The sequence below is a fragment of the Lissotriton vulgaris genome, chromosome 12, assembly GCF_964263255.1.
Source record: "Lissotriton vulgaris chromosome 12, aLisVul1.2, whole genome shotgun sequence".
Lineage (NCBI taxonomy): Eukaryota > Metazoa > Chordata > Amphibia > Caudata > Salamandridae > Lissotriton > Lissotriton vulgaris.
The window spans coordinates 296,620,099-296,633,967 of NC_141700.1; the positions used below are offsets into that span (position 1 = coordinate 296,620,099).

The 13,869-nt window shown below is 39.7% G+C and overlaps 1 protein-coding gene across 1 annotated transcript in view; it reads left to right on the forward strand.

Moving 5' to 3' along the window:
- Positions 1–319: 319 nt before the first annotated feature.
- C12H16orf46 (chromosome 12 C16orf46 homolog) overlaps positions 320–13,869 on the forward strand; it is a 105,816-nt gene continuing 92,266 nt past the window's right edge. The window contains exon 1 of the mRNA XM_086946441.1: positions 320–502. The gene's annotated coding sequence lies outside the window, so the exon portion shown is untranslated. The remainder of the gene's footprint in view (positions 503–13,869) is intronic.

Genomic DNA, 13,869 nt, shown 5'->3' on the forward strand with positions numbered 1-13,869 from the left:
CATGCTAAGAACCCCACCCCAGAGGTAGTTAGTCAGCGCTATAAAAATACAAGTACATAGAATGATGCGGCTAAGGCTTGCCAACTAGGAAGGTCATGTGAACCAGGCAAGACTGGGCCCCTCACGTGAAGTAAGAACATTCTCCGCAACCGCTATCTACTCGATTTCCCATCATCCTCCTCAGCCCCTCGTACTGGTTAGTGTTGCTGCGTGCCAGGTGACGTCACTTCCAGCGTCGGCGTTCCCTTGGCTCTGCGGCGGCGGTTGCCCCTGGTTACGATAGCGTCTGCGGTTTGTTCTGGCTGTGGTGAGGCTAAAAGTGACAGCGTGGCTGCTGCGCCCATAGAGGGCAGGTACCTGTTCTACCGTGCGCCTCCCACCCCGGCTCGCCGCCAGTTTACGGCCGGTGTCCTCGGGCATGGACACTCCGGTGTGGATCAGTAGCTTGGTAAACACTGAAAATCTGGATCTCCGCGGGTACTGCGCATGCGTGAAACATTTGGTATGTAATATTTCTTTTTCGAACTTGCTTTATACACTGGACGCACTGTGAACTTAGGAGGGGTTTTCCTTTTATAACAGTCCCGCGTAGTCCCACTGCTTTGCTTAATGGTGTTCTTGTTTACCATAAAATGTAAACATCTGTGACCATATCTAAAGTGTAATCCGCCTCTTATAACGAATGCTGTGTAACCAAAAATTTAGTAAAAAATATCACGAGCGCTCTTACATATTTCTCCGTTCGCATACATCACATGAAAATAGTATTGTGTATGCTAAAAGATAGCTATGAGCGTTTCAAATTGAATGATAACATGGTTGCAGATTAGTAGTCATGCGGTTTAGTATTCTTTTGACCTTCGTTCTTTGCATTAGCATGACATTATGAAGTTCAAAGTGGTTCCAAATGGCTTTACGCCTGAGCATGGTGGGTGCCTCCGTACTTTGTCCGGTCACATTAATTTTGAAATACAATTGGAGGCATTGGTTTAGTATGACTGCTGAATTCTCGTCCTTAATGTAGAATTGTGCAGAGTAGTGCTGGAACTTTCTTTGCTACACAAATAAAGGAATAACTGACATATTGACGGATTTAGCACACACTAGTTGTTCATTCTGTTCGCTATCTACCACATGAATGTGCATCGAGACATTTTGAACAATCAGTGCAACCTTAAAAATAAAAGCTTGGACATTTGCAATAAAATGAGAATATTCTTGGACATCTCCAGCACCAGCCAGAGCATCCGCCGGTAAGAATGGTTCAGCGTTATTAGCTCCAATCTGAAAAAAATTAAATGTTTGTGAAATTCCTGTTCTCTTAAACAATACCGCATCAAATCTTTCTGTTCATCTACTTGAGAGTCGTAGCAAGTACTGTGGTCTCGTGTTCTGACTTCAAGCATTTCCCCTGTTTCCAATACAGAGGGAGTACTTTCGCGTTTGAGTTGTACTGAGGCAAGGTTTTTTAAGGAAGGAAATCTGAGCATTACAAGTACAATCAAAATAATGAGAACATATCTTCAATGTCTACATTTGTCTTACGTCGAAAAAAGGGTTGGCTTGCCATCCCTGAAGACATTTACAATGTTGATTAGAGTGTCATAAGTGATTTCAGCGTACACCATATTATATGACTCATTTAGTCTTCAGAAACAACCAGGATTAGCTACAGAGCGAATTTGTATTAAGTAATGCACGTCTTTTCATAATGCAGTAGTTCAAAATGTACACTGCAAGGAGTCAAAGGTGGGCGTTATATCAGACTATATAAGTCCAACTTTCACAGCACCTTTCCAATTCGACCGCAAAATGCCTTTCTTGTTTAATTTAATCAATGTATTGCTACCCATTCATATTTCTATATTTTTAAGACTTTAGTTTCCAATATAATGCACTTAACAGGTAAACTATGGGATGTTTCTCTCATAGCAAAGAATGGGCCCTTTATGGAGTGAAAAGGGATAGAAAAGAGTTTCCATTCAGAGAAAACTATATACTGGAACAAATCTCTTTTAAGCAAGGATAAGCTCCTCTAATGGAAATGATCTAACGACAACGAGGAATGTGCTGTACTGTCAAGAAAATAGAAACACTGGAGACCAATTCACCCCCAAAGAGTTAATTCATCTAGAAAGCCAAAACAAATGATAATCCCCATTGAGAGGGGAAAAATACGTTTTAGGGTTGCCTGTTTATTTGCTTACATACTTTTTCCAAAACACTTGACAGAAGTCATAGTATTGCACAATAATGCAAATTAAGGTTGTTCTACTTATACCTAAGAAAGGGTACTTTTCAAGTAAAAGAAGCATGGGGTGGGAAGAAATTTGTCTAAGTGGAAGTTGAGATGTAATCATTTTAAATAATTGAACATCAAGAAACTACTTACTCATGAATCAAAGTTGGTTATGGGATGGTGACAAGAGGGAAAGGAGCAACAATGTTTGGTAATACACAGGAGAGAAGAACAAACATATAGTAGTTTCTGAAGAGTGTCTGTTCATAAATTTCATTATCAAATTTGGAAAATAGACACAAATGTGGTAGGCAACATGAGCTTTGCCCACCAGCACAAAGACCCAAATTCCCTATTGTGAAAGTTGTCTCTTTAGAGAGCATTGTGGCTCTTTTTTATTTGTTTATAACACTTGTACAGTATACAAAAGGAAAACACTAAAACACATACATATTTGTAATTATATGCTAAGTCGATAGAAAATGCAACGGGAATAGATATTTATGTTTTTGGTTCAGATAATTATCAGGACTACGTTTGGGTTAGTTGTCAATATTTACCAGAACTGACAGATATCCTGTGCATGTCTGGAAGACACCACCCCTATGCAGAACACTCCACTGTGCTGGAGAGATTCATAGACACTGTGATGTCTATTCACAAACTGCATTTTGTAGTACACTTAGTAGTACTACAATAGTACTCCTAATGTACTACAAATTGCTATTCATATACCTACATGGGGAGGTCTGTGCCTCCACCGGTCTTATCTTTTATGTGCGGAGGTGTCCACATCAACTGCGAGGATCTCCACACCTGTAAGTATACATTTTAGTAATAAATTGTAATTGCATTTGTATAGCGCTTACTATTGCTGATGAGGTGTTGAAGTGCTTTATGCCCAACCAGCATGCTTATCCAGAATCCAAGGGTAGTGGTTAGTCCAGTGTTATCTGTTATTGTTAGTTATGAGGTTTAGTCTTGTGTGCGCAGCAAACAATTTCATGCATTTATTCCAGTTTCTTTGTGATAGATTAAATTAATAGTAGTTAGATGTGATCATTAGTGGTGGTGGGTATGTGAGTTGGTTAGTGGGATTAGTAGTTGAGATTGAGAAAATAGGTATTGTTAGGTTACATGGTTATGACTCTCACAGAAGGAGAGATTGTGATCCTTGATGTGAGTTGTGGGCTGTTAAAAAAATACAGTCATAGAAATTAAGGCAAACATGCATGTGACTTTGAGATAGTTGTGCTCAAAGAGGGAGGAGGCATGCAGAGGATGGAATGGAAAGATAGGGGCGTTTGAAAGTAAAACAGGAGCGGTGACAATCTGAAGTTTTAAGTAAAGGTCAGTTTTTTATCAGTGTATTTAAAAATATAGAGGTTGCTTTTTGAGGATGCAAAGCTGTAGAAAGAAACACCTTGAAGTGAAGGCAAAGATAGTGATATATTATGTACTTTTTTAGGCTCTAAAATCAGACAAAGGGTCTGTCTATAGCGAGGCTACCACTAGACTACAGATCAGGCAAAGTAAACTGATTAGTCTAGGTGGTAAACCATGTGAGGCTATCCTTTCTATTTATAAGGCAAAATGCCTGGCAATCGCGACATATGGTGCTGCAATTTGGGGCTATAAACAAACGGAATGTATCCAGAAGGCGGAAAATCATTTTTTTCGTTCACTCCTATCCCTCCCCCAGTCTACTGCAACTTTTGCAATCCATCAGGAGTTAGGGATGGGATATGTTTCTGATTTAACGAGTATGGCCCCCCTACTCTGCTGGATCAAAACATGGCTGAATCTGGAGCTATCATTAAATCATAAGATTCTAAAGGATTGTGTGAGCTTAGAGAGAGCTAATGAGATACAGTGGCTGTCCTTTATCAAGGCAATGTTTACGAAACTGGGGCGACCTGAGATCTTTTCTGTACCTGAGGGAATAGTAAAAGCAGATGTAAAGTGGGTTAAAACTAACTTCCTGAATTTTAGAGAACAGGAACGTGAGGCAGTGGAACTAAAAAAAACCCTGGTTAGGGCACACTATTTATTAGTAACATCTTTAACTATTCAGCCCTATTTAAAAATCGTTTCAAAACCGTTCCACCGTTGGTTACTAACCAGATTTCGTTTTAACCAGATTCACCTCATTTTGGGGGATTTTGCGGGGTGAAGTAAACCAGAGGACGCTGCTTTCTGTAACTGTGATTGTTATTCAATTCAGGACACTGCACACTTTACATTCTTTTGTACTTTTTATACAGATATCTGAAAGAAGTACATAATCCCACTGTTAAAAGATTAAGGCTTTTTACAGGTTAAACCAGCTTTACTGTATCTACAATTATTGGATAACCCACAGAATTTTTTTTTATATTGCAAACTTTTTTGTATCTGCTGTTCGGATCAAGAAACTAAGAAACACAAGAATGATACAATTATGAATTTTATTGGACCCTTTTAAATTATAATGAAATTGTTTTTATTGAGAAATTTTGTATTGTATATAGGAGTCTTATAAAATGGTATTCATGGATTTATTTTAAAGTATACTTTTATGATTTTTATTAATCGAATAAAAGGGTTTTGACTGACTGACTGACTGATTAGCACAGGGGTTGAAAGTATTAAGTAATGGCTGGACGCATATACTGGAAAATATTGACCTTTAGGCTGTGCTTGAAAGAAACAGTAACCTCTTGGTCATGGTGAGAAGATGTAAAGGTAAATAACGCTAAACTTAAGAAAGGGATTCTGCAAATGCTAGAGTGGATGTCTGGTGATGTTTATTTTCAAGATTGTCTCACAGTATTAATTACAACAAGTAAAGTGGGGTCCCTTTAGATGCCCCTGGTTGTAGCATTGCAAAAGGGGGTGGTAATGGACGGAGCATCTGAACCAATCAAACACTCAAACCCAGTCAAAAGATCTGGGTTTAATCCAGCACTGTTCTTTAGCCCACTCTGCCACCCCAGTTCAGATATGGCTATATGCAAATCAGTCTGACCCTGTGCCTCATGGGAACAGTTCAGCCCGAACTGCCAAGCCATGCCTTCCCTGGACCGGAAACAAGCTTCCGAGGACCGGTTTCTGGCATTACAGCCGTCTTCAGCCCGGCTTGCTTGAATCCAGTGGCAAAGTGAGCAAGGGACTCGCGTCTGAGCTTACCCTGCCACACTTATGGCGGCCAAAAGCGGTGCAAAAGGGGGTGGTAATGGACGGAGCATCTGAACCAATCAAACACTCACACCCAGTCAAAAGATCTGGGTTTAATCCATCACCGTTCTTTAGCCCACTCTGCCACCCCAGTTCAGATATGGCTATATGCAAATCAGTCTGACCCTGGTTGTAGCATGGCACAAGATGGAGGGTGAGGACAATTTACCCAGACAGTGGAAGTGTGCTTACCTTCATTCCTGTGACTGGAGAGTGGCAATCTAGACACAGTAGGCAGAAGAATGGCGACTGTGCTTCTTTTAGGAATTAAATGAATACTTTGTTATCAAATGCTATATTCAAACCGCCGTGTGAAAGCAGTCTCATTTGATATCCAACTTAACTGAGGTAAAATTTGAAAAGTAAGCTGCTGCTAGAGTACTGCAAATCAACAACACATTTATTGTTTTTCCATAGGTTTTGGAACCACTGCTACTGAAATCCAGGCAATGACTAATTGCAAATGCAAAAAATACTCACAGTGTTGATTGAAAGGTTTAGGTGGAATATACAACATCATGTTTCCTCCCTTAGGCTTCTATTAGAATATAAACTGTGAACGGTACCAGCAAAACATATTTTAGGTTCAGATAAACATTTGTTTCCTTAACAACGTTTCTATACAAAAAGTAAAGCTGGATATCAAGCTGGATATCATATATGCACTCCTCTAAATGCTACAGGTCTATCACATGAAGTATTTAACCGTGAGTGTGCACACAGCCCAGGGTGACCGTTAGCTGAAAGGAAAATGCACCAGAGTGAATGAGCTGATAAGTAACCCCTCACAAGTGCAGGTTATGTGCAGGTTATTTTCCTTACTTGGTATGCTTCTTGTGAGACTCGAATAAATGCGCCTCCTCCTCGCTTTTCAACTCCGCCCTGGACGCAAACATCTCTCACATGCCACTTAGGAGACCTTGGGTTGCCTGCTTGGAATCTAGTATCTTGGGAACATCTAAGGAACAAATACCTGCCCAACCTCTCCTCTTTGGTGCTCCCTACCTTTTCGAAGAACTCAATGTTCCTTTTGATGCCGAGGTCCTCTGCCCTGCCGACAGATAGTGCATGACTAGCCCTGGCACCCTTTCCTTTCTGATGAATAATATATTTTAGAACATTACAAGTATCCTGTCCATTTCCCGGAAAATACATAGAAGTTGCAATTTTTTTTAAATAACCTCAGAGTGTGGGCCTCTTAGTGCATCCCTGTATAAGCTAAACAAGACATGTTCTTCTCTACCATTTTTGGCTTCGAGGCGCTGCTCTTTTGAGGTAATGCACGCAATTTATATCAGCCCCTTTCTTGGCAGAGAGTGTTTGCCCCAATGCGAGTTACAACTTGTTTCAAATAGGTTCCACCCATTTAGTGCGGCCAGATTTGTTTGCTTTCTGATCACTCAGTTTTGCACCTTTACTGTGGATCTCACTCCCAGTAATTTAATGGTAAATTGGACTGCATGTGTTTACTGTCAGTGTCCAACATTTAAGATAAGGCCATTGCTACGCAGCTAGGGTAATGGGCACTAGGCTGGTTACACATAAACATGTGTGCACACGCGGGGGCAGGCTGCACAAGAGAGAATACAATTGCGCGCAACCTGGTAGCTGAACAAGGTAACCTGCCTATGACAGTTTTAAACTGCACATTTGACATGCCAAAACATTCCTTTTGACAGGCCTAAACCATCCTTTTAAATATTAATAAGTCACCCATATGTAGGCCTTAATATTAACAACGCCCTTACAGTGAAATATCCGTAAAAACAGTTTTTACTGTGGAAAAGCTGGCTGCTGCCATGGGGAATCATTGGGCTACATTGTTACATTTATTAAATGCAAAATTCGGATTGCTAGCAGCTAGAAAAAAATACTACTTACACTCTTTTGAATTGTTAGTTAAAGTCCTCTTTAATGGTGAGGTCAGATTTTAAATCATTATTTTAGAAATTACAATTAGAAAGCTGACATTTTTCTTTCTAAAGTTTCTGGGAGTTTCCAGCTGCCTCGGCTGGTAATGACTCTCCCACTGGGAAATGCGAATTTGAGTCAGATAATGCACAAAGGGGCTTGGGTGTAGAAGGAGTGGGGCTTCCTGACAGGATGGCAGGGGAGGAGTTGGGCCCTGGCCGTATTACACTGCAGAGGGACTTTACCCAACACCCACAAAGAGACCCATTACCATTGTTTTGCGTTACTAGCTGGGCCGGAGCCAAACCCAAGAAAGGGGGAGGGTTAGAAAAAGGGGGAAGACCCCACCAATAGCTGGACTGGTCATGAATGTGGCACCGCAGAACATGAAGGAGAGCAAGACATTGGACCTGGACTGCAACAGCGGCAGCTCAACGGACAGCTGGGAGAACAAGTCCCCTGATGCTCTAATCGGCAGAGAACTTAGTCTACAGCTGACCCCAGGACTACAGGGTCTCTCCAGGGCCAGTGATACTGGTTCCTTTACCTTCCCCGAGGACCAGTTGTGAGAAGACTTGAACTCAACTGCCCGCCCATATTCTCTACAGGAGGAAAAGGGGTCTGTGGATGGCAAAGCAGAGGAGAAGGCGAGCCACAGGAAGCAAGTGAAACCAGCTCCCCACCTCGTGCAACCCTTTTGTGGCCAGATTTAAAGATTTCACCTTTGGACCCGCTGTAGAAAATGGAGCACGTGGGGCTCTGCCACAATCTTTTCGTGTTGCCCAGGGGAGGGCCAAGCCCCTGGGGGTTGGTGCAAGCACCATCATCTACTGTGTAAAGGGAAATGGTATATATGGGGACCCTTCCCCAGAAGAAGTGGAGCTGTTATCCTAAGCACTCTATTTCTCTGAAGTTTTAACGTTTTAATGACACTAGAGGTAGGAGCCTCAGTCGTCGCACGTAGTCAATGAACGTGCCTGGTAAGCAAATGAATGTGGAGGTTAGGGAACTAGCCTCAAGGCTTGGCGCCAAATTTAACACGAAAACAACGTTTTCTTATCAATCTTCTTCAGTTTATTTGATTCTTTAATGTTCATTTAGAAACGAATTTTCTGATGTGATAATCCATATAGATTTTTAACAGACATAATATCCATCTTATGTCATGCATACATTCAATGTATAATCCATTTTTCAATACACCCAATGCATTTCGGGTCAAACCAACAAACGTGACCCTTCGTCAGGGGTCTGTAAAGGAACAACAGACAGGACCAGATTAGTCACTCTCTATAGTGTAAAACGATATAATGCTCTCTGCTTATCAACATTACATTCCTATAACTCATATCAACATGAAGCGTGATCAGTGTATTAATTTACGATCTACTCAATAACTCGTAATGATCAGGACTGTATAAGCATATAAACCAAATTGTAAATCACCTTAAAATGCTATACTTAATCTGAGTGGCATATTAATCAATATCCTCAGTTCCAGGACTTACGTGAATTGGGACGCGGAGCGCGTCTCCGAAGGGTTCTGTATGAAATTGACCGCGAAGGATCAACAGTCCTAATAGGTTGAAAACTCGGTCACGTGCCCGCGACCGCATCCAATCGTAATGCGGTAAGCGGGACACGTGAAATGAGTAGAACGGCTTCAAAACAAAGCGGATCACGGCAACAATGTTACATGGTATTCTATGTATACGAATTCGCTCAGAGTGACTGCAGTGCGATTTAAATGAATAACTAATAGAATGAAGAGCAAAAAGATTACATTGCTGAATGGAACTAAACATAAGCTGAAAATGATAACGTCAACATTAAAAATATACTTTACCAATTGAATACGGGGCACAGTATGTTGCAAAAGACAATGCTTAAGAATCAGTCCATTTATAGAACCCAACAATGTTCGATCCTGTCATTCAACCCAAATGGGTGCAAGGAGTTCAGTCTTTTTATCCAATAATATTCCGCTCTCAGCCTTTGTTTTATTGGATCCATGACGGGGCGCTGTCGGATTACCTCGATCACAGTGAATTTTAATTGGGAAATTTGATGATTCAACTCTTTCCAGTGTATTGCCACAGCCGATTTGAGATTGTTGAGTCTAATATTGCTCTTGTGTTCCGTAATGCGGATTTTGACCTTGCGCTCAGTTTGACCTATGTATATTTTGCCGCAGGGGCATTTTATAAGGTACACACAATTAGCAGTGTCACACGTGCTTGAGTGTTGAAGTTCTATTGGAAAGCCTTTAGTTGGATGCATTAGCGTTTTGCCACACATGACGTTGTTACAATGGGTGCAGTTGTGGAAAGGAATGTCCAAGTGTTTTAACTGCACCCATTGTAACAACGTCATGTGTGGCAAAACGCTAATGCATCCAACCAAAGGCTTTCCAATAGAACTTCAACACTCAAGCACGTGTGACACTGCTAATTGTGTGTACCTTATAAAATGCCCCTGCGGCAAAATATACATAGGTCAAACTGAGCGCAAGGTCAAAATCCGCATTACGGAACACAAGAGCAATATTAGACTCAACAATCTCAAATCGGCTGTGGCAATACACTGGAAAGAGTTGAATCATCAAATTTCCCAATTAAAATTCACTGTGATCGAGGTAATCCGACAGCGCCCCGACATGGATCCAATAAAACAAAGGCTGAGAGCGGAATATTATTGGATAAAAAGACTGAACTCCTTGCACCCATTTGGGTTGAATGACAGGATCGAACATTCTTGGGTTCTATAAATGGACTGATTCTTAAGCATTGTCTTTTGCAACATACTGTGCCCCGTATTCAATTGGTAAAGTATATTTTTAATGTTGACGTTATCATTTTCAGCTTATGTTTAGTTCCATTCAGCAATGTAATCTTTTTGCTCTTCATTCTATTAGTTATTCATTTAAATCGCACTGCAGTCACTCTGAGCGAATTCGTATACATAGAATACCATGTAACATTGTTGCCGTGATCCGCTTTGTTTTGAAGCCGTTCTACTCATTTCACGTGTCCCGCTTACCGCATTACGATTGGATGCGGTCGCGGGCACGTGACCGAGTTTTCAACCTATTAGGACTGTTGATCCTTCGCGGTCAATTTCATACAGAACCCTTCGGAGACGCGCTCCGCGTCCCAATTCACGTAAGTCCTGGAACTGAGGATATTGATTAATATGCCACTCAGATTAAGTATAGCATTTTAAGGTGATTTACAATTTGGTTTATATGCTTATACAGTCCTGATCATTATGAGTTATTGAGTAGATCGTAAATTAATACACTGATCACGCTTCATGTTGATATGAGTTATAGGAATGTAATGTTGATAAGCAGAGAGCATTATATCGTTTTACACTATAGAGAGTGACTAATCTGGTCCTGTCTGTTGTTCCTTTACAGACCCCTGACGAAGGGTCACGTTTGTTGGTTTGACCCGAAATGCATTGGGTGTATTGAAAAATGGATTATACATTGAATGTATGCATGACATAAGATGGATATTATGTCTGTTAAAAATCTATATGGATTATCACATCAGAAAATTTGTTTCTAAATGAACATTAAAGAATCAAATAAACTGAAGAAGATTGATAAGAAAACGTTGTTTTCGTGTTAAATTTGGCGCCAAACCTTGAGGCTAGTTCCCTAACCTCCACATTCATTGACCCTTCCCCAGAACCCTTTTATGCCCCGTGGCCCGGGACACTCTTTCAAGCATGGGGCTCAGGATCGCATACCACGCCCCAACTACAAAGACTGGGTCCAGAGACTCTATCCCTGCGACCTAGGAGCAACACTGACTGCTCCCGCCATGAGCAAAAGCCATATAGGAAGTAGCAGGAAAAGCTAATGCTAGATCCCGTGCCCATGCTGTAAGGCACCCAGTGAACTGGCCAGGCAGTGCAGAATTGGGCTCCCCATGCTGCCCCAACATACAGAAAGGCTTGTGGTGTCCCAGGCGGGAGCAGTAAACCCCTTTTCAAAAAAAGAAGCAAAAGAAGAAGGATTACGGCTCTCCTGAAGGCAGCGGGAAAGCGATTCAAAATATTCACTGTTCCACTGAGGCCCATAATGCCCTGCGGGGCTTAATTTGGCAACGGTTTTTTTTCTGCTTGTGGCCCCAGGAGGGTAGGGACACCACCACATTTTAAGTATTGGGAGGAGAGGCTGCAGGGTGTGCAGCAGCCTCTCCTCAAAAGCAGTTTGAAACTTGACCCTAACTTTCTGGAATCAAAATATAATTACATTGGATTTAATTTTAAAAAACGATTTCTAATAATAACACATTATTATTAATTTAATGTAAAATATTTTATTAACCTTTTGTAAATTAAACTATTCAATGAGTCATTAATAGTAATTCAAATAATTAAATTACTGTTAATTAATTCTATACGTAACTTTTAATGCCTTTAAATATATAATCCAAATGACATATTTTGTACTTTAGGTAGGATTTTTTAAATTAAACTTCAAAAAAATAATTTTATTTCACATATAATATATTTGAAATATATTTTTAATTAGAGGAATTAGTACTGCTGCAGCATTTTATTATATTATTCGTTATTTAAAGTAAATATATAAAATAAAATTGACATTAATATTTAATGGAAACATATTTTATCTACGTTTTTTTAAATTTTAATAAACTTTTAGTCTTTTCCCTATACTATATAATACAGAGATTCCCTCCCCGATACTGAGGTCTCCGTCAAATGTGCGGAATATCAAATGCAGTCATAAAGTTAATACAAATAGTAACATTATGGTCGTATTGGACATTTTTGATGACCACCCTTATTTCAGGGGGTGGGGTTATCCAAATCTACACTTTTGAGTAACTTTACACTATGAAAGGGTGAATAGCCTAAAGTAGTAATGTTACTCAAAAGCTTAAGGGGTAAACCTACACTTGTAGATTTACTAATGTGTAAATTTACCTTTGTGAATGGGCCCCCATGTTTTTTTGATGAACCTCAGCAGTAAGATGTAGTTGTTTCCCATGAATAACATGCTCAGATGCCAATTTCTAGATGCACCCAAAATGCAGAGGGAAAACATTTGTTTGAAACCAATTCTGACGCACAGAGGCGTATACATGCCGAACTTCAACACAAATAATGAATGACTGAGCCGAAAAAAATATACATGTTAAAACTGAGTGCAGTGAAACACTAAAAACATATTTTGAATGTAGAAAATATTTTTTCTTTCAAATATTGAATTAGTTCTAACATTGCATGTCGTGCTTTGGACATCGTTTTACAAAAAAGTTCTACATTGTGTTTAAAAGCAAATGGGATGTTCTAAAATAAAAAGGTATACCACAAATATGGTAAATACAGCAAACGTTGAAAAGAAAAATCTATAATAAAATATCCTGAAAGTGTGGTACACTGAAAAGATGAATTATTTTTGAGTGTGATAGTGATTTTGGCGAATCTACGAAGCCTCCAAATTGCCGATAGGGAGTACTCACTCTTAATTAAACAACACAAGGCTTCTGTGTCATCCAGTAACTTTTCTGTGTCATTGAAGAAGCAAGTCAATTGTATTTTTCTTGAATATCTCACTTCATAGATATTGTATACATAACTCCAAATTTTCACAAAATTACAGAAGGGGACCATAAGAGACAGCACCACTAATACCCTCATTGTTGCTAATAGAAGTGCCTGAAAAGTTTGATTTGAAACTAATTAGGGTGTACGTTTAACATGCATAAATATGGTAAATTGTAACAACAAGGTCGTTCATTTGCAAAATCCTATTCTTCTACGAGAAAATCTAAAATAACCTGCCATTATGACACGTTTGGGCAGTACAATGGAACATGTAGCATTCAGCAGAACCATGCTTTAAAATGCTTCACAGTTATCTTCAGAGAATGCTGTTGTTTTGTTTTAACAGGGTTATAGCTGAGCATGTAATAAGCCTTAAACAAAAATGAATGTGATAATGTAAATGTACATCTACATCGTATCAGTCCTCTAAAGATTATTCTTAAAGTTGAACCTTGTAGGTTGGTGTTTTTCCATCTTATTTTAGAACATTGTACTATAGTGTGAGACCAGAGAGTATCATGAAAACACCATAGGAAGGAAGGGGTCCACCACACTCAGGATATCTACCCCCAAAGGAGACAGCCATTTAGATTAATTACATTTTTCAATGAAACATTTACATGTCACTGGTGTGTTGATCGAATGACATTGTTTTTTATTAATTCAAACTTTAAGATTGATGTCAGTAATGATAAACATTTAACAAAACTGAAATAAACCCTGTGTCATGTGAGCCATTCCATAGTTTGTTAGTACATAATACCCTTTGTGGTAACAAACTATCAGTCACAGAGGACAATCCTATGGTACTTTTGAAGGACAGATTATTGCTTTAAAAAGCAATACTTTTTGCTGTGTTCAAGAGAGCAGTGGTAAGCTCACGGGGAGAATTTGTGCTATGAGAGTAGAGGCATTAA